At 43.3% G+C, this 27,814-nt stretch overlaps 1 protein-coding gene and 1 pseudogene across 2 annotated transcripts in view; one reads left to right on the top strand and one right to left on the bottom strand.

The window, feature by feature from the left end:
• Positions 1–27,814, bottom strand: part of ZNRF3 (zinc and ring finger 3) — a 148,716-nt gene that overhangs the window by 80,820 nt on the left and 40,082 nt on the right. The window lies entirely within an intron of this gene.
• LOC309639286 (origin recognition complex subunit 4 pseudogene) lies at positions 12,076–27,515 on the top strand (annotated as a pseudogene). Its single transcript has one exon. The product of its transcript is annotated as an origin recognition complex subunit 4 pseudogene (transcript).

Below are 27,814 nucleotides of genomic sequence, written 5' to 3'. Positions count from 1 at the left end.
AGACCAGCTTGTATCTTCCTGTTTCTGAGGTCTAGTTTTTCAACAAAACTGGGATTCTCATCCCTGTGGTTGTAAGACATACTTGAGAAGCTACTCAGCTTCCCTTGGGAAGGATGGGAGAGTGAGTACCAAAAGGTAATTTCCATGAGCACTTGTGACTGGTGAGAAATTCCAGACCAGAAAGGGCACTCTCCTCCAGGGCCTCGCCTTCCCACGAGACTGCGTTCTTCTCTGCTGATGAAGTCGGCACTCACTCTGCCAAGCTGCCAGGGTACCATTTAGCTCTTGCTATAAGATGCGAGGACAAAATGTACCAGGTGCAAGTCATTCAGTTTTGAACACGGTAACTTGTTTACCTAGAGCTAAGAGAGAAGCCAAACTGGGAAATGGGCCAAATGAAGGAAACTGGATGAGTCGGTACCCACCAAATGCAGCCCGTCACAAGCCTGAGGCTCCTGGAGTCTCTGTGCCCCACAAGGGCCACTCTTTCATCCTCTCCCCCCGTGAGTGGCAACCACTTTGGGTACCCAGTCTTTACAACCCTTAATGAAGGTCATATCTACTCCTTCGCTGCAGGTGTGCATGACAGAGATTACTGTCCCTGTGTGTTGAGGAAGAGCCTGCACTCAGGAGGCGACACATCCAAACAGACACGGAGGCAGCTGGACCCACGTTCAAACCAGCCACTCTGATCCCCTCTGCCAACTAGGCCCCTGAGTCACTGGGTCATACACCTTCCCCAACAGGAAAAATAAATGACTTTTTAGTCATTCTTTGGATTTGAGGGAGACAAAAGTAAAACCAACTTTTACCCATCGCCAAATCTATCAGTTACTGATTTATTGCCTGCATAGTAGGCACTCAAGTAGTTGTTGGTAGATCAACTGGTTTCAGCAAAGACCAAACTGATTCCAATGACTTGGAGCCTCAGTTCTTATTAACAACTAGACAGAAGAGTCACTTGCTTTTCAAAGCATCCTTCTGCACTCTGCTCCCCCACCCCATATCCCAAAATTCTTCACACTGCCAGACCGAGAACACACATTGGTTCCCGCCTCTAAACGAGGTGCAACCTGGGGGAGGCAGTATACGATCTTGCTGGATGCAGCGCAATGGACGAGGTCTCAGAAACAGTAAGCTTTATCATCCAATCAGAAAGCAATCTGTGGGCTTCCCTGGTGGCGCAGTGGTTGAGAGTCTGCCTGCCAGTGCAGGGGACACGGGTTCGAGCCCTGGTCTGGGAGGATCCCACATGCCGCGGAGCGACTGGGTCCGTGAGCCACAATTGCTGAGCCTGCGCGTCTGGAGCCTGTGCTCCACAACAAGAGAGGCCGCGATAGTGAGAGGCCCGCGCACTGTGATGAAGAGTGGCCCCCACTTGCCGCAACTAGAGAGAGCCCTCGCACAGAAACGAAGACCCAACACAGCCATAAATAAATAAATAAATAAAATTAAAAAAAAAAAAAAAAGAAAGCAATCTGTAAGTTTATAAACCCGTTCAGGGTTTCTCTGGTGGCGCAGTGGTTAAGAATCGCCTGCCAATGCAGGGGACACGGGATCGAGCCCTGGTCCAGGAAGATCCCACATGCCATGGAGCAACTAAGCCAGTGCGTCACAACTACTGAGCCTGCGCTCTAGAGCTCACAAGCCACAACTACTGAGCCTGTGTGCCACAACTACTGAAGCCCACGTGCCTAGAGCCCGTGCTCCGCAACAAGAGAAGCCACTGCAGTGAGAAGCCCGCGCACCACAACGAAGAGTAGCCCCCGCTCACCACAACTAGAGAAAGCCCATGCTCAGCAACGAACACCCAATGCAACCAAAAATAAATAAATAAATTTATTAAAAATATATATATAAACCCGTTCACTAAATTTACTGAGCACCCTCTGGGTGTCATGCACTGTGACAGGTGCTGTGAGTGACACAGTGAAGAGTCAGACCAAGGATCCCATGCTGGAGGGGCTCCAGATGATAATCGGCTTGGAATTCTGTGACTGTCAGTCTTATCTTGTAAACGGTGCCAACAGAGCAGAATGTCAGAACTGCAAAGCCCCTCGACAAAGACAGAATTTGGAAAGCACTGTCCTGGCTCCAAAGATGGAATTTTGAAAGCACTGTCCTGGCTCCAAACCATAACACTGTAATAAACCAAAAATTGTCATAAACCAAAGACACTACACACAAATCTACACTGCTCTACAATTCTCTTCCAAATGCAGACAGCCTTGAACAAAAAGCCCTGTGGTCTGCCCAATATGCATATTACCTTTCTAGACCTAATTCAAATCTTCCTTGTTAACAAATCAAGATGTGCTGGGAGGGGGAAGTGCCACTCAGGACTCCTGGGGCCCCTGGACCCCACTTGGCTGCTGAGATCCTCAGGGCTAAACACACTTTGGGGTGAAAAGCAGTCATGGCTGTTAGGCCCTATTTTTCCTCCAGAACGGACCCAGCATGATTCCAAAGCCTTCTGGGACTATTCATCCCCCAGGCCTGAAGGCATGTAGACCCCCCTCTACAGGAGGCCTGTGATGCCCAGAGGTCTAAGAAGCAGGAGTGCCTTACTCAGTTCTCAGCTCTCTGGCAGATAAAGTTAAAGCAGGAATGCATGAAGCCCTCCGCACGCACCTCACGTACTGCTTTGGGGGCGATTAAGTAATTTTTTGCTCAGCTCAAGGTTCAAGAAGCTAGTGGGGAAACGGTCTCAGTCAGAGCAGATGACTTCAAAGGACTGAAAGACAGGCCCCATGCTTTGTAGACATGCCTCTCTTCCTGGAGGAGAAAAGGCAAAATCAGCTTCCCCAAATTCTCCATGCTACACACTCGGTCATGAAGAAAACACCAGCCCCAGAAAAGGGAAGGAAAGAAGATCAGGAGGTCCCTTTGTTTCTAGGAAACTCGGGATTTCATCCAATGCAAGAAGCTGCTGCTAAAAAAAGAAAAAAAAAAATCAAGGAAACAGAAATCAAAGGCTGCTCAGAAAATCTAAAATATGTCATCAGACACTTATGGCTAGCAGGAAGATCTACAGGTATTAGCAGGAACTATCCCTCACCCCTCCCCACCTTATCTGTACTACACACCTGTCCGGTCCCTTGTATTTCAGGGTTGGCCTCCCACATCACTTTACCAGCCCATTTCCATCGCAGAAAGCAGCCTGCAGAGAACACACCCCCTACTTGAAGGCACTATTGGCCAAGGCGGACATCCCTGTCTCTGACCATCTCTGTGGTACTTGATATGCTCCAACAATGGACAGAGCCACCACCCATCAGCCAGGTGGGCCAACGTGCTTTTCCTGTCCCAGGGATGAAGAGAACCCTTTGCACCCCATCCTGCCCAGCCTTTAGGACCTCAGCAGGCAGTCAGTGGGGCAAATGAAAGGATGGCTTATTGCTGGTTTCCAAGCCATGTTTAGTACAGGAAGTCCTTTCTTTTTCTTTTTTTAAATTATTAATTAATTTATTTATTTTTGGCTGCGTTGGGTCTTCGTTGCTGCACGTGGGCTTTCTCTAGTTGTGGCGAGCAGGGGCTACTTACTCTTCATTGCGGTGCGTGGGCTTCTCATTGCGGTGGTTTCTCTTGTTGAGAAGCACGGGCTCTAGGCGCATGGGCTTCAGTAGTTGTGGCATGCGGGCTCAGTAGCTGTGGCTCACGGGCTCTAGAGAGCAGGCTCAGTAGTTGCGGCGCATGGGCTTAGTTGCTCTGTGGCATGTGGGATCTTACCGGACCAGGGCTTGAACCCGTGTCCCCTGCATTAGCAGGCGGATTCTTAACCACTGCACCACCAGGGAAGCCCCAGGAAGTCCTTTCTATCAACCCACCCTTAAGTAAATCCACAGAGGATTCTAGGTGGTGGACAGGTGGACTTCTTAAAACATATATTTTATGTTCATATACATAAATATACATATGTTCATTTTACCATGAATTAGAAGAGATCAGCACAAATTCTTGATAAAATCTCCTTTTTCACCAAAGCTAAGACACCATCAACCAACATCTTTGAGTCGCAAGGAAAAAATTAAACGAGGACACACAATGGATTTTAAGACATTCCAATGTCAGAAATGATAAGACACAAAAAAAGCAAAGCATCTAAGAATCAACAAAATAAGTTATTTCAGTTTTTAGAATTATAGTCACTTTAAAGAGAAATATTAAATGACTGTGGCACACAGATATGGGAGGAACTGTGAAGGTGGTATAAGAACGACTACATTATATAACAAGAGCACACAGAGCAAGCTGTGTGCCGGGCCCTGCTCTAAGTGCTTTATAGAACTGAACATATTTAATCTTTAAAACAACTCCACGACGAGGTACCGCATCATGCCTGTCTTCAGAGCAGCGAACTGCAGAACGATGGGGGTGGTGACCTGCCCAATGTCACACACAGGTGGTGCCGAGGTGAGAAGCCCAGCCCAGCACCAGGTATGTGGGTCCCAGCTCCCTGCTCTTCTGAGCCTCTCCAGAGAACTCCGGATAGGACCATGGGAAATCGCCAATATTCAACTATTTCTGACTTACAAAACTGGCAAGTTCAAAGGATTCAATCTAATAGCTGCACCAGCCATTTGTTAAATGTCTGATTAACGGCTGAAACGTGACTGACTAGAGAGAATTCCTTTCAGGGCAGAGTGGAACCTCGGTTGTGGGCGGCGCATCCCTAACCTCAATCCAAAACCCTGAAACTTTTGAAATATTCTAGAATGTTTACCTAAAGCCCCTTTCATTTTCTTCACTTGGATTCCAGTCTCCAGAATCAATTGAAGGACAGGAAGGAATACTTGCAGGAGAAAGGTATAAAAAGGAGAAATGCAAATACGTTCTGTTCCTAAACTTCAGGGCTGGCCTGCAAGCAATTTCAGGACAACCTTAAGAGACAACTGATAATTCTCTGGATTGATCTTTCACAAGCTGTGGCCTCACCCCTGTCAAGCTGTGGCTAAGCTAGTAGCTGGAGGGCAAAAGCCATAAGCCAGGGTTAGCCAAATACTTCTCGAGATGAATGATTTGGTTCATCAAGGGCACAGAATATCAAAGGTTATGCCCAGGGTCTGTTTCTAAAAGTAATTATGTAATAAATGACCCCAAAAGCAAGGGCCCCCACCCACCATGCCTTTCCTGTCAGCACCTGCACTCAGGGCTGCTCGCAGCCGGCTCCAGCCGGCACCCTTCACACCCTGGTCTCATCTACTCAGATGAATGGGGCCCCTAGAGTTGTGCAACATGCTGGCCCTTCCTGCACATATGTAGAGAAGGAGCTCAGGTTTCTAATAACTCTGGGCAAATGCCCAGAGAAGATCTAAAGTTAAGCAGAAACCTGATACACAAAACTGGGATCATCACGGAGGAAGGCAAGGAAAAACCTGGATCTTATTTTAGGAAAATACTTTATTCTGACATTTAACTCAAAATACCTTAATAGTCAAGGACTCTGAGCTAGTTAATATTCCTGGTTCTAAGAGCAGCACAGACCCCGACATAGGAACCTCTTTCATTTTTATTCTTTGTAACTTGCAAAGCTCATTCTCATTACTGATATGCCTCCATTAACTCCTAATTCCAGAGAAGTTTAAAATACATACATTCTCAAACATGTTCTTTTTTTTTTTAATCGTCAAAGCTCAGCACCAGAAAAAATTAACTCAAGCCAGAGAAGATTATCTTCATAAACATTATGTTCTTAATAGAAGTAAACTGCTCTTTTCCCTTAAGCAAAATAGAACATTATGCAGCGCCTTTTGTACTCGGCTTTCAAAATGTGAATGGGAACACTTTTCCAAAGTCACGAATATACAAAAGGACCAAACAAAATCGCAAAAAAAACATGGAAATGAAAAACTTCTCTCTGCCGAAAGGAACTGTTCTTTGTTGATAAAGGGAGGTTCAAACATATTTTAAATATTTTTAAACAAAGGCCTAGCTGATGTCCCTTAATCCATCCATCCAGCTCAACTTTCTGCGCAGGCAGCTGCCACAGCGCAGCGCCCGTCCAGAAGGGAGGGCCGGAGGCATTTCCTCAGTGGCCCACATTCCTGGGGGACACGGGACTTAGCAAAGTTAACAGCAATTCTCAACCTCCAATGCAAGTACAACAACATCTTCATAAAAGTTTTACAAGGACATCCTGGCAAGAACCAAACTACCATGAAGAGCAATGTTTCGGGGCCCCGAGCATTCCAGCAGCTCGCTTTTCTTGGCCACCTCTCCTTGCAGTGTGGTGCAAACAGGCAGTCAGCTAGGAACCCACAGGAGGGTCGCAGGGAGAAAGCACTTGGAGAAAATAAAGCCAAATATACCCATTCTGGCTCAACACTCCTTGCTCCGCAGGAAAGGGGAGCAAGAGGAGGCCAGGCAGATTTCAACATCTCTCATCAGTGGCGGGGAAAGGATGGGTGCAGATGCATGAAGCTGCCTGCCTCAGGGTCCAATACCATCTCTCTCCATCCTTCCAGAAGATGCCATCCTCAACCTTGCATTCCTCATCAGTGTGAGCACTAAGGGAGCATTGCTCTGAGCAGGACCCTCACACGGGGGGCGGCACAGGTCGCCCTGGGAGACCATCCATGGTGTGATCTATGGAACAAAGGTCCAAGGTGAATAACAGAACCACGGGGCCACGAGGGAGAGCAGAGGGAGAGCAGTCAGCCTTGAAACCAGGATCAGTGTCCTAGGGCTGTCCTAACAAATGCCACAGACTGGGTGGCTTCAACACCAATGCACTGTCTCACAGTGCAGGAAGCAAGAAGTCAGAGATCAAGGTGTCTGAGGGCTGAGGGAGAATCTGTTCCCGCCTCTCCCTTCGCTTCTGGGGGGGCTGCTGGCAATCTTTGGTGTTCCATGGTTTGTAGAATCATCACCCCATCACTGCTTCCCATCTTCACATGGTTCTCCCTGTGTTCGTGTCTGTGTCCAGATTTCCCCATTTTATAAGGACACCAGCCATATTTGATCAGGACCCACCCTAATGATCTCATTTTAACTTGATTACCTCTGTAAAGAATCTATCTCCAAAAATGGTCACATTCTGAGGTACTGGGGGTTAAAACTTCAACACATGAATTTGGGGGAAGGGACATAATTCAACCCCGTAAGAAGGCCCTTGGAGAATCACTGGTAGTTGAAAAAGAAAGGGTCCTGTAAGAAATCCGCATTTTCATTCTTTAGCATCTCTTGCACAATAAGTAACTACAGAAGCCAAAAGTCTGTATCACAATGCAGGAATAAGTTAAATGAATAATTTTTTTAAGTGAGCAGAAAGATGTGGGAGAGAAACACAGGCAAGGTGCCATCACAAGGGGAAACAGGAAAAATGAGGTGTAAAATGATACATTCATAAACAGTTTTGGCAGAGGCCTGTTGCCAGTAGCTATACAGTAGACTCTCCGAGTTTGGCAAGATATAAAAGAGGACAAGGCCCAAAATACATTAATGGCCCAGCTATGGCTTTACATCGGGTCATAACTGGCTGGGAAACGGGGCTCACCTTACAATTCCGTGAACTGCTAACTTTGAGTCTCATGCCATTCAGTGAGCATTTACATGGCAAGGATCAGGTCATTGCCAGCCACTGGCCTGGACTTGAGCTAGACACCCATCTAGGGTTTTCAGAGTAAGGAGCGTCCTGAGAAACGGACATATGCAGGAAGGCCCTAAAGGGCCCCTGCTTTCTCAAACTCAAAACATGAAATAAGGAAACATCACATCTGGCAAAGGTGGGTGATGAAGAGAGGCCTTTTCTTGGAAGAAAAAAAAAGAAAAGAAAATGGGAAGGCATTTTATTTTCAAAGGAGCCTCAGTGGTAATAGCTTTGTGATTCTGAATATTGCTGAAGACTAGGAAGAATGTCCAACTACAAGGTGCATAATACACACACAAACACTGTCACTATCATCATGCAAATGTGTGCTAACATCTGAGATAACAGAGGGGCAAGTGCCTTCAAAACAATTTCACCCCAATTTCCATTAAATGCCATCTAGACCATGGGTTCTCAAAGTCCACTCTATAAGCTCCTGGTGGGGGCGGCAGTGGGGGTGGTCCTTAAACCTTTTAAGAGAATCTGCGAAGGCAATATCATATTTGTAATAATACTAAGACAACAACTGCCTTTTACATTGTGCCGACATTTGCACTGATTGTGTAAATGCAACAGTGGGATAATACTGTTGAGTGAATCAAGGCAGTGGCGCCAGACTGCACTCCTGACTACTGTATACTTGCAATCAGAAAAGGGAGTTTCCTTAAGAATGTTGACGAAGCAATACTGATGAAGAACACTGATGAATAAAAACTATTTTTATTTTATTATTTTTTATTTTATTAGCTCCCAACTCCTGAGTACATACTTTTTAATATTCTGTGTGACAAAGGAAGTATGCGTAGAGCACTTCTGCTGCATATCAAAGCACATGGTTGCTTCATGATAAAGTACTTGTGCAATTGTGAGTTGCAAGCTGAACTAGCCACTTTTTTATGGGACACCATTTTTACTTAAAAGAATAACTGACAAAGTATGGTTATACAGATAAGTATAGGGCAGACATTTTCTCACAAATGAATGAAGTGAGCCTGCCACTTCAAGGAAAACAATTGACAATATTTGTTGCCAACAATAAAATTTGAGCTTCCAAGCAAAATTAGAATTTGGGGAAATTTGTATCTACCACCATGTGCTTGACAGAATCCCAATACTACTTAAAGACTTTCCTATTGAGGATGATGAGGATATTAATAAATGTGATTTTTTTAATACTGTATAATGAATGTGTCAGCATTTGAAAGAGCCGTATGACTCAGTGAATCAGTATTTTCTAAAAAACCAATGCACGATAATACAAAATCATCCATTAGTAACAGACCCATTCAAAGTGCAAGCAAGACCAATGGATTTCAACGTAAAAGAGTATGAAGAGTTCATCTATATGGCTTCAGGTTCCACATTACAATTAACCTTCAAGAAACTACCTCTTGCTGAGTTTTGATATAGTATCAAAGATATCCACAATTATCTTAAGAAACTAATAAAATACTTCTCCCTTTTCCAACTACACATCTGTGTAAGGCCAGATTTTCTTCATATACTTCAACCAAAGCATATCAAAACAAACTGGGTACAGAAGTAGATGTGAGAATCCAACTATCTTCTATTAAGCCAGATATTAAAGAGACAAAAATATTAAAAAGACCACTCTTCACTATATTTTCCAAAGCATAATATTGTTCATAAAAAATATTAGCTATGTTAACATGTAATGGGTTTATTATTATTTTAAAGCATATTTTAAAGTTAAATATTTTTAAAGTTTTTGTTTTAATTTCTCACCTGGCAAATATCAGTAGATACAACCCACATAAAGAAAATCTCTTTGTGCACCTTAATACTTTATGAGGGACTTCCCTCGTGGTCCAGTGGGCAAGACTCTGCACTCCCAATGCAGGGGGCCCAGGTTCGTTCCTGGCTGGGGAACTAGATCCCACATGCATGCCACAACTAAGAGTCCGCATGCTGCAACCAATAAGTCCACATGCCACAACTAAGGAGCATGCGTGCTGCAACTAAGACCCAGTGCAACCTAAATAAATAAATATTAAAAAAACAAACTTTATGAGCGTTAAGAACTCTTACAATAAAAAAAAAAAATTACCCAATTAAAGTGGACAAAGGATCTGAGTAGACATTTTTCCAAATAAGATATACAAATGACCAATAAGCATACGGAAAGATGCTTAACATCATTAGCCCCAGAGAAATGCAATCAGAACACGAGGTACTACTTCACATCTACTAGGATGACTATGATCAAAAAAACAGACAACAACAAGTGTTGATGAGGACAGAGAGAAATTGGAACCCTCATGCACTGCTGATAAGAATGTAAAATGGTGCAACCACTTGGAAAATAGTCTAGTAGTTCATGAAAATATGAAACATAGAGTTACCGTATGACCTAACAATTCTACTGGTACGCTTACACCCAAGAGAAATGAAAACATGTCTACACAAGGACGTGAACATGAATGTTCACAACAGCACTGTTTATAATAACCAAAGAGTGGAAACAACCCGAATGATCAACAACCGATGAATGTATAAACAAAATGTGGTGTCCATACAATGTAACATTATTCAGTAATCTATGGTTAATAACAGGATACCAGTTAAAAGAAAACTCCATCTAGACACCTGTGGATTCCCACATGTGCCTATTTAAAGGATTCAAAATAGAAGAGAGTATTAAAAAACTAAACCCTCTCAGGAGAGCCAACCCTAACTTCACCAGTCCCTCCCACAAGATGAACCCAACAGAAGCTAGTTTTACCCATATTCCAGCCTTCTAGACTTGCCTCTCAATGCCTTCCCAAGAAATGACTGCTATACTTCTCTTCCTCCCAGCTTTATGAGCTTCCCAAGTAATTGGTGACAGTGAGGGTTGAAGAAGCATAAGGCTTGTAGCATAGCTGAGTAACTCAACCAACCTCATAGTCAAGTTCACCTTAACAGACAGTGCAGACCTTCCTACCATCAGCCGCCATCTGCTACTATCAAACACAAATGAAACCCACCCTCCGGTCCCCAAAACGCTCTCCCACCAGCCTGATGCCCCTAGATAACCTGCTCATAGAACCATCACCTGCGAATACTTCTCATTCTTCCCCCAAATCACAAATATTTCCAAATAAAGGTAAGGTCCATAACTAGTGATTTCAACCACTAACAAACAGAAGGGCTTCCAAAGCCCACTGCCATGCATCCACCTTTAACAAATGGACAGTCCACCTGGACTTTGCCAAAAACAACCAATCCAAACACCAATGCCCATAAACTAGTAAGTCACTTTGAAGTCAGGCATCATTGCATGATTACAAAAGATGATATATTATTTTATTGAATTCCTGCTAAGGGATAGAACTTCCTTTTGGATAAAACCACAACTTCTTAAAGCTGCAAAGCCATTTCTCTCACACAAAGAATGATGGTGGTATCAATTAAAAAAAAAACAAAAAAAAAACACAAGCACATTCTAACGATAAAAAAACAAAGAACAGATGTATTATCTTGGTTCACCTATTTAAAAAATACTTAGCTTTAAAAGAAAATATTATCAATGTACTTTGTGGGTTAATCGGTAGGGAATCAATTTTTAAAATTTCTCAGCTTATAAAAGTAATTATCTGATCATTGAAGAACTCAGAATATGAAGAAAATTAACACACTCCAAAATCTCATTACTGGAGAAAAAACTGAGAGGTAGTATTTCATTATAGTCTTTTTCTATGTATGCCATACAATTTTTCTTATTTTTTAATTAAAAAAAAGTAGGATCATATGATATACTACACTTTTTTTGCTGCACCTCGCAGCATGCGGATCTTAGTTCCGCAACCAGGGATCAAACCCATACCCCTGCAGTGGAAGCACAGAGCCCTAACTACTGGACCGCCAGGGAATTCCCTAAACTACATTATTATATTCTGCTTTTTTTCCACTTATGAGCATTTTCCCTTGACATTAAATACTCTCAAACAATTTTAATGTCTGTAAAGCACTCTACTATATGAACAAAAGTACTATCACTTTGCCAGCCAGATATTCTCATTGTTGGCAATTTTTATCATAAATAACATATTAGTGAACATCCTCACACAAAAATCTTGATATGCACCTCTGATTTTGTTTTTTGTTTTTTAGGATAAATTCCTAGAAGAAAAACTGTTGAGTCAAGGAGTATGAATATTTTTAAGGCTCTTGATACATACGCTGCTACAAACAACCCTCCTACCAGCAGTGCATAAAAAAGTCTATTTTCTTGTACCTTTTTACTAAAATGGGCGCTACTATTATTTTAGCCGTTGTCACTTCGATAGGTTAAAAAAAAAAAAGGCTAGTTTTTGTTTTAATCCAGGGTTCCTTTGGAATCCTTGCTGTTCCACAATGTCCTCATTCTGTCCAAGGCAAGTTCACAGAGCTGAACAGAAATCCACGCACTAGCTGTGCACAGCACATCAGGGGCTGCCCAAGCAAGACAGGGGCCACATGTCAGGGGATTCTGCTGCTGTAAAGAAAGAGAAAACTTGATGCTTTGGGGGAAAACACGGGTGTTCAAGTGTGTGGAGATTTAGGTACTTGGCAATTCCCAGCACTCAGATTATATGGGGAAGCAAGTTTAGTGCCAACATACCAACACCTGGGGGGAGTGGGGGGCCAAAGAGTGCCCTCCCTTCCTAATGAGTGTTAATCACATTATAATAAAAATGAAAAGTAAACCAAATAGCTTCAGTAAGGAATCACTGCAGCAACTATTTCCACATTATCTCACAACTAGGGCAATCCTACACACTCAAAACTGTGTTTGATTCAGCACAAATATCCCCTCCACACCCCCACCCCCGCAAAACCTCATATTCTGGAAAGAGAAAGCACAGGCTGAGGGACGCTGGGAACCCTAAAAGAAATGTGCTAACAGCAGGCTCCTACCCCCAGCCTGGTAAATCTCTCATCTATAATCCAACACAAGAGACAACAGGCAAACAGCAAGAGGTCATCTTCAAAGAGCCGGTTGCTACGGGAAGCAAGTGTAGAGGCAGCAAGCATGTCCCCATCAAAGTCCGGCAGCTGCAGAAGAACCACAAAGGTACAGCTCCCCTTGGAGCAGAGCACGGATGCGGGAGGGGCGTCTCCGGGGGAGGGGGCACAGGAGGAGGAGGAAGGAGGGGAGAGAAAAACATCAGACCAGCAGCAACTGCCCAGTGGAACATAAAACCTGGCAGTTTTGTGCTGCTCAACAAGGGGGAAAGTAGGGAAAGAAGAAACACAGAAAATAGCATTTCCTGAACTTGCCTTTTTAAGCACTAGTCAAAACTGTCAGCGTACCTGAGAGACGGCCAGATAAAACCCACGTCTATGGAAAGAGAAACACAGCCATTAGTGATAAAACGGCAAGTACCAGCTTTAAGCACCATCTCAGTACAAATGTGATCATCTCCCGGCAGAAAAATCTCTAAATCCTTGGTCCAAATGCCCCCTTCCCAATACAGCAACAGCAGCCACAAAGACGAGTAGACCAACCACTTGTCCACAGAATCTAAATAGGGGAATCTCAGGGCGGCCTTTACTTTGGGTAGAAGCTGCCCTCATTTTTCCAGGTAAATAGCACAAGAGTCGACAGGCTTCACAGCCCCTAAGTGGACATCTCAAATAGTCCCTTTTGCATTTGAGCTCTCCAACCCCAGATGTAGCACTGGTGCACCGAAATCACACAGGACTCAGGGGGAAGAGACCGCTAGAGAATCAAGTCCCATTCCTTCACTCCGAATGAGGACAGACCTTGGGACATTCCCCCAGCTCATCTGGAAGCCAGGTCTCCCAACTCCCAAGCTGAAGTTCTTGGTTGTCATGGGCGACAACCATAAAGGGCTAGGGACAAGGAGAGGGGCTAAAGCTTCGTCTTCGTTTCTGGCTGCTACTAAATGGCTTGATGTGCTATATGAAAGTTCTGAAACAAAGTGCTCCCAAAGAACAGTCCGTCTGTTGGTTTTGGTGGGTTTTCACATAAGTCAGGCCCACAGGCAGGTGGACACATCTGTATGTCCTCACCCTGCTCTCCGTGTCTGTATCACATGGCTCTGCTGAGAAAGTGCTCAGACTCTCAAAGAAGGTATCATTTTGCTCAAAATGATTTCCTGAAACAGGTGAGAGGTTCATGGGGCTAGATGTACACACACAAAGGGTTCAGGCCTGAAACTCAATCACAGAACCATATCCCATGTGAAAGGGCAAGGCTAAAATGGCACGGGTGATTTCTTCCAGGGTAAACACTCAGAAGTCACAGACTTGTGCAATCTGTTTTTATGAATGGCTCTGTCTTCACCACATTTTGTGGATATAAAATGTGCTGTGTTAAAAACAAAAATCAAACAAATTTAAATGGCTCTTTCAATAGGCCAAGACTTTATATGTATTTGTCCTCAGCCAAGTGGAAAAGAGTAAACATGAAATTAAAAAAATAAAAATGAAATAAACTCTGAATTCAAATCAACAAAAATAAATCTGCAGTACTCCAGACACCTTTTATTGCCACCCAGCTAGTAAACAAGCGAGTGCTCCTAATCAGCATGCCAGGGTCTCATCGCTTTCTTCCTCAGCTGCCAATGCTGCCACCAACACAGGACTTCTCAGAACCCGACTTCCACTATTGTGGGTTTTTTGTTTTGTTTTGTTTTTTAGTGTCAAGAAAAGAGAGAAGTACAGTACTCTGTAATGGCCTATATGGGAAAATAATCTAAAAAAGAGTAGATATATGTATATGTATAACTGATTCACTTTGCTATACAGCAGAAACTAACACAACATTGTAAATCAACTATACTCCAAAAAAATTTTTAAAAAAAACAAAAGAGAAGTATGAGGAGAGATGTAGGCACTTATTTATATGAAGAAAGACTTCTCAAGTACCTTCCACTGTCACTGAGCATGTTGGAGAATTGAAGACAGAAAAAGAGGAGGGGAAAAAAAAAAAAGGAATTCATGAGGGTGATTCAAGTGCCTGAAAAGGAACAACTGTCCATAAAATGAACAACCTCAGTTAAATACATTTTTGTTATATTGGGTCATTTTCATAAATATTTTTGGCTGAAACCATTAGAAGCTTCTGGCTGCAATGGTAAATGATAAAGGGGAGTTGGTCTCTGATGGTTGGTCTCCCTTACAGTTCACAACTGGAGATTAAGTTTAAGAGACCCAACCCAACCCCCTAACCCAAAGAATCGAACTTGCTCCTGCCCTCTCAGCCTTCCAAAGGCCCAGAGGAAGATCTCTGTGGCCCCAGGTCAGGTGCCAGCAGCCTCTGAAGGGGAGGGAAAGGGCCTCTGAATGACCAGATTAAGTCTGAATGGAGGAAGAACCTGTGATTAAGTTTTCTGAATAGTTGGCTCTCTTAGGGGCAGCAAACTCCTTCAAAAAAAAACAAAAAACTGAAAACGGCAGAAACCTCGCCTGGCTCTCTGTTACTACCCTTCAGAAATGGGAGTCCTGCTCTTCGGATCTAGGAAAGTGGATTTTCACATACTCAAGTCAAGCCCACTTTCCAACCAACGTGTGGGGTTCAGCCAATATTCAAGGGAAAGGAGAAAAAAAATAACACTGCCTTATTTCTTCTCAAGATTACTATTTAAGACAGTTCAGGTTGACATGGACCATGTTTTAACTGCCAATCGCCCAGGACAAACTTAGAAACTTCTCCAAGCCATTATACAGCACAGAAGCTAGTCTTTCCTTCAACTCACTTAGCTTCATCTTCAACCAAAGCTTCTTTACAATATTATTCCAGCTTTGCTGGTCCAGAGTCTTTGCCAGAAGGTTCTTTACCCCAAGCATAAGTAGGAAAGGAAAAAGGAAAAAGGCATTTTATCTAACCTATGGCAGTCTGGTCGGAATTGTCCTGGCTACACAAGACGCAGGCCTGCTGAGGTTTTGTTCTGCTTTTCTAAGTTGGGGGGGGGGGGCAGGGAATATCAACATAAATCTTTCTTCCCAGTGAAAGATCCGAGGATTAAGTTAACTCATAACACAGACTACTCATATATTAAGATACAGTTCATTAAAACTCTTGAACAAAATGTTGAGTGACCCATCCATGTTAAAAACTCAAGTTTGGGTGTAAAAGGCCAACGTCTGAAAAACCCAGGGGGGGAAGAATGGTTGGGAGAGATGAAAAAACTCTTCCAAGACCATCCTGTTTAAGCTCGACCATCTTGGCAAGGAGAGCGTGCGCCTCCCCTCCTAAAGCACCTGGTTCTGCAACTGATGTTCAACGTGTTTCCATTTAACTTCAGGGGACACAAGAATGAAAGGCAGGGATCCTGTCCTTCAAAGAGACTGCAGTTACACAGAGGAGAGAAGGCACGAAAAGAATAAAATGCACGTGGGAGTGAGGGGTAAGTGCCAAGAGCGAGGCCCATCAAGAGAAGGCAAGACGGGGGCATGAGGCGTCCCAGGAGGCCTTCAGGATTTGGTCTCGAGAGATAAAAGACTGTGAGATTTGGTTCCTTACTTATTTCTGTCTAGAACTTTTCAAGGATTTTTTTTTTTTTTTTTAAATTTAGGCCGCGCCGCGTAGCATGCATGATCCTAGTTCCCCAACCAGGGATCAAACCTGTGCCCCCTGCAGTGGAAGCGCTGAGTCCCAACCACTGGACCGCCAGGGAAGTCCTCCAAGTTTCCACTCAGCAATTGATGTGGCAGAGATTACACATTTATATTTATTAAGCCCACTAAATATATAAAATACTTAATATATATTTGTGTATTTATTGAGCATAACAATAGCTAGCTCTTACTATGTATCTATTTAATCTTACAACCATAAGAAGTATTTTTTAAGATACTCATAACAAAAACTCAGAGAGGCTAAGTGCCTTACCTAGGGTCACTCAGCTGAAAAGTAATACTAGACTTCGAACTCAGGTCAGATTGCCAAGTCTGATGCTGTGTTTCCCTCTGCACCTCTGCAATGCAACAGTTCCAAGCACACATCCCCTCCTCCAGTGGATTTTTTTAAGGTGTCAAAACCCCACCAGTAATTTAAAACCCCCGGTGTAATTCTTAGCCTATAATTATTTGTTTACATGCATGTCCTCCCAACTAGCCCAAGTTCCTTAACGACATCCTTCACCTTCATATTCTAGCACTGGGTGTGGCACACAGGAAAGCTGAACAAACACGCCATGGTCACACTAAACTGAGTGGCTCACGACACTCAAAACACCAGAGAGCCTGCTTCAGCTAGAAAGTCGTCAAAGGGTTTTGCTCGCTTAACCTCCCTGACCCTGTTTCCTCATCTGTTAATAAGGACAATAATGATACCTGTTTCGTAAGGTTGTTTTGATAAGTGTGTTAGATAATGTATGCTAAAGGCTTGGCAGTGCCTGGAACATGCTAAGCTAAGTACTCCACAGAGGCGGGCAAATAATGTCTAACTTCCAATGCAAGATAAAAGGGAGGTATGCCAGACCTCACCTTTCATCCACTAGATTTAAATTCTGGAAACTGATAAGATATTATTAAGTTTTAAAAGGGTACCAAACAATGTGTGCTATCCATTGAAACACAATGGGACAGATCTAGATATACTGATAAAGAAAAACTTTCAAGACACATTAAATGAAAAAAAAAAAGGTGTGTGTGTGTGTGTGATTACATGGGTATACAAATGCACAGAAAAATACTCTGAAATATATAGGTAATGAGATGGGAGGAGTAAAGAGGTCTTTTCCTTCTGTCACTATGCAGTTCTGATATTTGAATCTTATTATGAAAAAACATTAAAAGTAATATTTTCATTAAAAGCAAAAATAGTGTGGAGTTAACAGTAATGTACCACTGTTGGTTCCTTAGTTGTGACAAATGTACCACAATAATCTAAGACATTAACAATAAGAGAAACTGGGTGAATGGTATATGGGAACTCTCTATCTTTGCAGCTTATCTGTAAGTCGAAAACAATTCTAAAATTTAAAGTTTGTTTTGGACTTCCCTGGCGGTCCAGTGGTTAAGATTCCATGTTTCCACTGCAGGGGGTGCAGGTTCAATCCCTGGTGGGGGAAGTTCCACATGCTGCAAGGTACAGTCAAAAAAAAAAAAAAAGTTTTTTTTTTAAAAAGCAATAATATGTATAGCACAGAACCATCTTTGCTTTTAAAACTCTGTCCATATACATAAGTATATATTCACTACATTTCAAATGTTAACAATGGTTCTGAGTGGTAAGACTGAAGATGGTGCTCATTTCCTTGTACCTTCTAGATCAGTGGTTCTCAAAGGGTGGTTGCCAGATCGGCCGTAGCAGCGATATCTGGAAACTTGTTAGAAATGCAAATTCTCAGGCCCCACCCCAGGGCCACTGAATCAGACTCTCTAGAGGTGGGGGCCAGATGATTTTGATGCACACAAGAGTTTGAGAACCCTGTTCCAGATCACAGAAACTGGTTTTATAAAAAGTGTCACTTTTATAGTCAAAACAACAGAACAATGAAACTTGAAAAGGGGGTATGTTGACGAATGAATAGCATTTTAAGCCCAGATGCAGGCCCTGACACAGCACGTGCACCGGGAGGCAAGCACAGGCCAGTCCCAACTCAGACTGACCCGCTCTGTCCCTTCCCTCGTCTCCCCACCATCCCAGGCCAGCTTCCATGGGAGCCCCTGGGATACCTACAGAGACAAGTCTCAGACAAACAAATCTGGCATGGGGGAAGGGTTTCTTTTTTTAAAAATTTTTTATTGTAAGAGGAAAGTTTGTTGGCACCAGCTCATCATCTTCAAATTTATGGCCTCCGGTCTCGGTTGTATATTAACAGCACCAGCCAGGGCATGACAACTAACAGTTTAAGAGGTAGAGACTCATCTTCATAATTAAAAAAAAAAGAAAAAATTCCTAAACATGAATGTAGTAGCAGCTCAAATGAACAAGGTGTGAGCCTATCAGCCCCGCCTTTGGAATGGCCCCGGATGTCCTCTGCCATCCTACTCCGAGGCCCGGGAGTATTTATAATGCCCGGCTGGCTTCCTTCCCTCCAGGTACAGCCCGAGACTCCTTCCACCTCGTGCAGAAGACCCTTGGAGTCTGTACTTCAGCTCTGCTTTCAGAGGCCCTCAAGGGGCTGCTCTGCCTGCTGGCTCAGCTCCATGAGAGCCATGGTAAAGGGAGTATGGGTGTATCGCTGGCAGCGGCAGCAGGTGAGGCAGAGGAGAGTACGCGGCGAGAGGAGCCTGTGAAGGGATTCCCGCGGTCCCCAGAATCCTGCTCTGCCCTGGATTTCAATTTGTTGAAATGAGCAGTCGTAAATCAAAGAGTAACAACTTAATACAAGCAGAATACCTTTCGCGGGTACAAAGAGTTTTACGTGAAAGATTTTGTCATCAGAGTCCACATAGTAACCTATTTGGAGTACAAGTACAATATAAACACTTAATTGAGCTGCTGAAAAGAACTGCTATCCATGGAGAAAGTAACTCTGCTCTCATTATTGGACCCCAAGGATCAGGAAAGACTATGTTAATAAACCATGCTTTGAAAGAACTAATAGAAGGAGAAGAGGGAGTGAAAATGTATTACAAGTTCACTTAAATGGACTGCTGCAGATGGAGGATAAAATTGCCCTAAAGGCAGTTAAATCTGGAAACTGTAGTTGGAGATAAAGTTTTGGAAGCTTTGCTGAAAACCTTTCATTTCTTCTGGAAGCTTTAAAAAAAGGTGACTGGACTAGTAGTTGCCCAGCGATCTTCATATTAGATGAATTTGATCTTTTTGCTCATCATAAAAACCAAACACTCCTCTATAATCTTTTTGACATTTCTCAGTTTGCACAGACTCAGTAGCAGTTATTGGTCTTACACGTAGATTGGATATTTTGGAACTCTTAGAAAAAAGAGTGAAGTCACGATTTTCCCACTGGCAGATACACTTAATGAATTCATTTGGTTTTCCACAGTATCTTAAAATATTTAAAGAACAATTATCTCTATCTGCAGTACTTCCAGACAAGATTTTCGCTGAGAAGCGGAATGAGAAGGTTCAGAGTCTCTCAGAAGATAGAAGTGTACAAGAAGTGCTGCAGAAGCATTTCAATGTCAGCAAAAACCTGCGGTCATTACACATGCTATTGAGGCTTGCTTTAAATCGCATAACACCATCACAACCATTTATGACTGCAGCAGATCTGACAGAGGCAAACCAGCAGTGTAGCGTGGACTCTAAAGCAAATATTGTACGTGGTCTGTCGGTCTTGGAAATCTGTCTTATCATAGCAATGAAACATTTAAATGACATCTATGAAGAGAAGCCCTTTAATTTTCAAATGGTTTATAATGAGTTTCAGAAGTTTGTTCAAAGGAGGACCCATTCTGTTTATAATTTTGAGAAACCTGTTGTCATGAAGGCTTTTGAACACTTACAACAATTAGAATTAATAAGGCCCCTGGAAAGAACATCAGTAAATGCACAGAGGGAGTACCAGCTGATGAAACTGCTTCTGGATAATACACAAATTATGAATGCTTTGCAGAAATACCCTAACTGTCCTACAGATGTTAGGCAGTGGGCAACATCCTCCCTAAACTGGTTATAAATATAACCATGGCTTCAGTTATGGAGTTTCAGGCATACTTCTCTAAAGAACTAAAAGCTATTGTCCTTTAACAAGATATGTTACTATGTTTTCCTATATTTATAAAGATGTATTTTTGTATTTATGGGAGACTGTTACATATGCAGTATCATGGCTGTGCCTTGCCTTTGAATCACGAGCAGTTACATGATTTATAATTCCAGTGATTTAGATTATTTTGTAAGTAGCTGTTCAAAAAATTAAGCATGACTATTTTAGGGATTGAACCACATGCTTATTTAACACTTGTGAAGTATTTATGTGGTACATCTGAAGAGTTCATTTCAACCCAGCAGCCAGATGTTTTAACAATCCTTAAACAAAACAGTAAAGAAACAATGGTAAGAGTTGAGGTGTAATGAGTAATCGTTCGGTCCATTGGGAGGTGCTGCAGTTTTTCTGTATTCATGGAAATTTGGGTTTCTGTCCCAGACCAAGGTCTTCTAGTTCAGGAGACTGATCAGTTTGGCTAGAAGATGGTTCACATGGAAGAAAAAAGGCAAAAGTTTGAACATTTTCTTCCAGACTTCTTAAAATATGGTACTCATGCCATCTACAGAAGAATCTCTTGTAGGAGGCTTTTAAATACAGATTTTTGGGCCTCTTCTAGGGACTAGCATTTGTCTTTCTAACAGGCACTGTAGGAAATTCCTGTAAAACCACTCCCACAAATAATGGAAAGTGTATGACAGTGTTAACTAAATCTATTTGTAACAAAAAGTAGACCCCTATGAGGAATGTGGAAATGTCAAAGCATCACCTTATAAATTCAGGAATCCATGAACTAATACTGGTATATGTTTGTTCGTTTGTTTATTTATTTATTTTTATTTTGGCTGCAATGGATCTTCATTGCGGGCGAGTGCGCAGGTTCAGTAGTTGCGGCGTGTGGGCTTAGTTGCCCTGAGGCGTGTGGGATCTTAGTTCCCCGACCAGGGATTGAACCTGTGTCCCCTGCACTGGAAGGCGGATTCTTAACCACTGGACCACCAGGGAAGTCCCCGGTATATGTTTAAAGTGAAATTTAATAAGCATTAAGGGTTGTGACTTCATTTATTCAAGAATATTTGATTGCCTATTATTTTCATGGAAGGTTTACAAAAGAGAGAGTCCCTATCCTTGTGCAGTTTGTAATCCTTTTAACTGTCAAAGACCCTATGATATTTAGTTACTGTTGTTTACAGGTGAGAAAACTAACACAGTAGTGGCCCTGTCCAGAGGATTGACAGACCCTGGAATTCAACTCATTTCGTTGACACCAAAGCTCAGTAACATGTTCCTTACCATGTATTTTTAAAACTCTAAGAAATTATTTACTTGGTTTTTAAGAAGTATTGCGTTTAGAATGGAATATGAGATTTCTGCGCATAAAAATAGCTCTTCAGTAGTTGCAACCTATTCTTTGCATACTTAGGCATTCTAAGTTTTCAGATCACTGTCAATTACTTTTCAGCAGTGTCTCATGAAAGCTAAGGCTTGCATCTTGGTTCTATGCAATAGTCTATAGATTTTTAGGGGACAGTTTGCCAAAATACTTACCATGGTAGATTCACTACTACTAGAAGCAAGGATTTTCCACTGGAGCTAAAATTGTCCCTTTAAAAATTTTTCTGAACTGTTTTAGGGAAGTACCCTCTGCTTTAAAGGCACTGACCATAAAAGTACCTAAAGAACTGGCTTGAAGATTGCAAATTTTGGGCTTCCCTGGTGGCGCAGTGGTTGAGAATCTGCCTGCCAATGCAGGGGACACGGGTTCGAGCCCTGGTCTGGGAAGATCCCACATGCCGCGGAGCAACTGGGCCCGTGAGCCACAACTACTGAACCTGCGCGTCTGGAGCCTGTGCTCCGCAACAAGAGAGGCCGCGATAGTGAGAGGCCCGCGCACAGGGATGAAGAGTGGCCCCCGCTCGCCGCAACTAAAGAAAGCCCTCGCACAGAAACGAAGACCCAACACAGCCATAAATAAATAAATAAATTTTAAAAAAAAAGATTGCAAATTTTTATCAGCTTAAGATTCCACTAAAAGGTTAAGAGCACTCATCTGCCTCCCTGGCTCCATAAGAGCTACAGAAAATCCATCAACATCAGTGAAAGAGCTATAAAACAAACTAGAAAAAATAGGTTAGCAAAAGTCATACAAATGAAGCACGTGCCTACATTTCAAAGGCATTTTTTCAGAGAAGGAATGTTGAAATTCCCCTTTCCATATTCCCTAATACAGAGAAGCTAAATGTACTTTAAATTTTTTAACCTAACTTCATCTCTTAAATTGTTTAAACCATCATCAATAAAATAAAAACCAAATCTGAAAAAGCCCTAGCAAAAAACTTTTGAGAATAATGTAAACAAATACGGCTTAAAGATATTTTCATTTACTAGAGGAGGAATGTAGCCTGTTAACAGCACAATCAAAAGATTGAAAAACAGGTGAGAAGGAATGTTAGCGGCATTGGTGCAGTTTTCACTCATGTGATCCCTCCAAGTGCCCTACCCAAAACAGGATCTTATTAAGAAAAACAAAACAAAAACAAAAAGTCTTTCCAATTTTGTGGACATGCATGTGAATGGCTCTGAGGAATTAAGAGCTGTTGGTTCAAATTTACCACATCATAATGCTATATATGATGATTATATACAATTAACTTCCTGAAGAATCTGTTTTGCAGAGCAGCACTGTGGAAACAGTTTTGGTCTTTCTGCAGAGATTCCTTGCTGATTCCACTGTGGTTTGCATTTTCATTTGGTTTTAGAAGACAACGCAGGTTCTTTCAAACCACCATAACCTAAGTGTTGCCCCTTCCTTCACCTTTACCCTAAAAAAATTGAGAATCCATTGGTGTGAACTGTGACACTCAATGTGACTAGGTGGGGCTCCTCCACCCCCATTTTCTTTGAAAGTCACGGGATAAATGAAAGAATTTGCAACACTAAAAATGTAAATGAAAGCTAGCTTCCTTGGTGATCACTCTTACTGATTACCCTAAGTGAAAATACCAGAATTCTTCCGTTCAATTGTTAAACTAGTTATAGCTGGGAAGTGTAGTTTATATCTTTGATGTCTATTTCCTAAGCCACTTTTTAAAAATCTCTGTATGAAAAGACAAGATAACTAATGCCATTTAGCCTCTTTTAAAATAGACAGGACCAACATACGTACTTTTGTGGGAATACAATCTGCTTACACAACAAAGGAGGGAAATGCCACAATTGACAAACCTCCCTTTCACCACCTATTCCCATTCTTGCAAATCTCAAGGTGTAAGCCTCACTATAAATTATAAAGCTACTGTTCCCCTCTTTAAGAACATATAACTGAAGAAAAACTTCATATGCAAATCATACAATTTTTTTTTTAACTTGGGAATGGAATGGGGATAGCATACAGTTTATTTGGACAATACTTAGCCACTTACCCAAGGTGGGGTTTTATGGGACTTTTTTTCTTTTTTTAACTTTTTGTTAAATACTTGCAGAAAAAACAGCAAGCAAAATTTGACAGTAGCACAACAACCTGTGCCCAAAACACTGACACGAAATACAGAATAAAGCTAAAATAATTGTTTACCAATATTATGAGAGGTAACAAATAGGATATAGGTTGAGACTGCATAAAAAATGTACTGCTGGTTGAATATCTGAGGTAAATGATGTTCAGTCAAGATGCTACTTGTGGCTTCCCTGGTGGTGCAGTGGTTAGGAATCCACCTGCCAATGCAGGGGACACAGGTTCAAGCCCTGGTCCGGGATGATCCCACATGCCGCGGAGCAGCTAAGCCCGTGCGCCACAACTACTGAACCTGTGCTCTAGAGCCCGCGAGCCACAACTACTGAGCCCGCGTGCCACAGCCCATGAAGCCCGCGCGCCTAGAGCCCATGCTCCGAAACAAGAGAAGCCACCACAATGAGAAACCTGCACACCACAATGAAGAGTAGCTCCAGCTCGCCACAACTAGAGAAAGTCCACTCGCAGCAACGAGGAACCAGTGCAGCCAAAAATAAAATAAATAAATTTATGAAAAAAAAAGATGCTATTTGTATCATTTTGCCCATAAATCAGAAAATAATTTTATGCACATGATACCAAATGTTCCTAAAAAGTAATATTTTTAAAAGGTAAAAAAGAGAAACTGGAAAGCCATGGTAAAGAAAAGCACAGAGGGGCTTCCCTGGTGGTGCAGTGGTTAAGAATCCGCCTGCCAATGCAGGGGACACAGGTTCGAGCCCTGGTCCAGGAAGATCCCACGTGCTGCAGAGCAACTAAGCCCGTAAGCCACAACTACTGAGCCTGTGCTCTAGAGCCCGCGAGCCACAACTACTGAAGCCCGCGTGCCACAACTACTGAAGCCCGTGCGCCTAGAGCCCGTGCTCTGCAACGAGAAGCCACAGCAATGAGAAGCCCACGCACCGCAATGAAGAGTAGCCCCCACCTGCCACAACTAGAGAAAGCCCGCACGCAGCAACAAAGACCCAATGCAGCCAAAGATAAATAATAAATTAATTAATTTTAAAAAAAATTTACTACCTCCTAGAGCCAAGGGGGAGGAGGAATGGGAGATGAGCAAGACCACAGCCATCAGAAGTGAGCCACCCACGACCCAGCAGCCACTCAGGGCACTTCACAGGCCCAGGAACCGAGGGCCACACTCCCAGGCACTGAGCCTGCTGCTCTGCCAGGGCCCCGGGAACCCAAGAGAGGTGCCGAGGCACTGGGACCTGAAAGGTGTCGTGCCTGCCGCTGACGGACTCCAGGGCTCAGAGACAGCACGTCATCAAGGCAGGAGACTGCACAGGTGTGGCGTGCGGGGTGGGCATGACAGCCACAAAACCCAGGTTGCACAAGTAGAGATGGGAGGTCGACCAAGCTAGAAAGACCACCTAGGGTCCGAATCTGGGTCATGGCTGGGTCAGGTCAGGACTTTCAGCCAGAGGATAAGGAGAATGACACTGGAGAGCCAAAAGGAGACTGTCCTCCCCATTAGGGACCTACAGCTGAAAGACCTTCACATGAGTCTGGGAGCAGCAGGCCAGCCAGTGAGCGGAAACCAGCAATAAAGGTGCCGGGTGAATCAAAACAGCTCTTGGGAGAGCCTGACAGATGCAGAGAAACCTAGGCCAGAGAAGCGAGGGTCTGGCTTCCTAAATCACCTCAACTGGGCCTTTGGTCTACACCCCTGGAGTCTCCCACACCGAGGAGGGGACCAGGAAAGGCCTGGTGGGGTTCAGTGCACGGTGGGGAAGGACAAAAAGTACAAGCAGTGCTTCTTCTAATAAAAAGATCATCTACTCACCTCCCCAGACTCCTGGGGTTGGTGAGGTGGTTGGGAATTCAGGTGGGGAGCCTCTTTGGAGACCCTCAGGGAATACTCTGTTGCTGGTGGAAGGGCCCCCATATCCGGTTTAGGAAAATGGATTCTCTCATAAATCATTGTGATGGAATTGTAGAAAATCATTTTCTGCAGCCACTGGAGGACAGAACCCAACAAACCTTGGAGGAGGTGGCAGGCTGACCCGGGGCAGTTGGCCAGATGTGTGGGGTGTCGGGGTGGGTACCTCACCCACACAGGGGATCAACAGTGGACAGGCCAGCCTCCGAGGTGCAAAGACAGCAGCCTTGCCCTCAGGGAGCGGAGCCTGGTGAATGTACGCCAAGCAAAGAACCCGGAATAAAGACAGATGAACCGAGGGCACCGGCAGGGCACCCGAAACCCAAGCCACAGAGAAGCAATGCCAAGGTCGAGGCCGAGTGACTAGAAACCTGAAAACAACGGGGCTTTATCACCTGTGACACCAAGGTGGGCTGCCTCTGAAGGGCTCCCGCAGAGATGCCTCTCGGGACAAAGGACGGGTACAGGGACAGGGTCTGTGTGCCCGTATCTGAGATCGAAGGAACTGAGATATTCAGAAATTCCATTCTGGAAGTGCCCTATTAGGAGAACAACACCAGAAGAATCAAGAATCGTTGACAGCCATACCCAGAAACTGGGGCAATATCTGAAGCGTACAGAAGAGACATGAAACCCAGGGGCGTAAGGTAAGCACCACTGCCCCACAAATGCCTGCGAGTGTGTCCTGTTTCACGCGACCCGCACTGCACGCCACGCTGAGGCTTGGTTATGGTGCTCCGGTGCCCCTGCTCCATTCGGAGGAGCCCTGGGTCAGCAAGTCTAGGAACAGGGCACACAGATAACTGCCAAAAAGAAAAACCAGGCACCCAGCTGGTCATGGCAGCATCTACAGGAGGAAGAGTAGGGTGGGAAGGCTTCTCCTTTCTTAATCTATATACTTTTTCACTGATTAGACTTTAATGCTTGCTTGAATTATAGGAGTTATGCCTTAAAACAATTTTTTAAAACAAAATTTAAGGCCAAAAATACAGGAGCACTGAGCGATGGCGATCAATGAATGGCCTTTGATGTCAACTCTCAATGCACCTCATCAGCTCTTTTTCCAGAGGGTATTTGAGAGTAAATAAGAGGCAGAGAGAAATGGCCACTCCAAAGCACTCTATACAGAAACAGGCTAAAATTTTATGGGGCCCTCTAGGCTGAGAAGCTATTAGAAGCCACAGCTCCAAAGCAGCTAGGTGGCAGAGAAAGCACTCCAGAGGGGCTATTCAGGAGGCTCCAACATCGTCCCATTTGTGAGTTTGAAAGTACTTTTGTTCTTCTCTGGGTTTAAGTTTCTGGGTCACCCCAGCCTTTTGTTAATAACCAAGTGAACACATCTGCAATAGAGCAGTACCCCCTTTATGTGTCCCCCCAAATATTAGTGGCCTCAGAGCATTAATACGTCAGAGAGCACTCGACTGTGTCTCATTGTACCTCGCCATCACTCTGTCTCCACGAAGCAATTTTAATGAGTATCCCTAATAGGAAAAGAGGTACCATTCATTTTTATAAAATAAAATAATTACTACAGCCCTCTCCCCCGGATCCAGATAACTCGTGTGTGTGTGTGTGTGTTTGTGTATTGGGGGGGCAGGGGGTGTTGACAGGAGGTTACAAAATGTTAAGAAGGCAAACTCTATGTACCCGCAAAGCCAGTTGTTTCTCTGGATATAATCAAGAATCTTCCTTTGTTGAGGCCTAATGTCTATTCTCATCCTGTTCTAGCATCTCCTCAGAGGAAAAACAAAGCTCGACTGCCAGAAAATGTTCCAAATAATTGTTGATAACAGATAACGGCAGAGGAAGCCCTCTGGTTAATGTTTAAACACGGCAGGGGTAACACTAACTCCTTAACAGTTATGATGCCCACCAGAAGACTCCAATGTTTGCTTCACGGGCCCATGGCTCATCAGGAACACTGATGGCTTCAATCAAGTTCAGGAATGTTCCTTAAAAAAAAGAGAATCAGAATAACACCTAAAACTCCTTTTAACTACCATACTGCTCAGACTCGAACTGATTCATTTTTGAACACTTATAATATACAATCCCCCAGTTTTTATAAGTAGATTCCAATAATTTCTAGAGACATTAAGGAGAAGAAAGGGAAGATCATGGTAGAATCAGGGTATAGCTGAGAAGAATGCGTTTGTTCGTAAGTTTAGATGATATTTTAAAACCACAAGCTATTAAAATACAGCTTTGCCATGAGAAGAAGGTCTATATTCTAAAATGTCAGATGATGTACTTTG

The sequence above is a fragment of the Balaenoptera physalus genome, assembly GCF_965194825.1.
Source record: "Balaenoptera physalus genome assembly, chromosome: 12".
NCBI lineage: Eukaryota > Metazoa > Chordata > Mammalia > Artiodactyla > Balaenopteridae > Balaenoptera > Balaenoptera physalus.
This window is presented reverse-complemented; position numbering and strand designations above follow the sequence as displayed.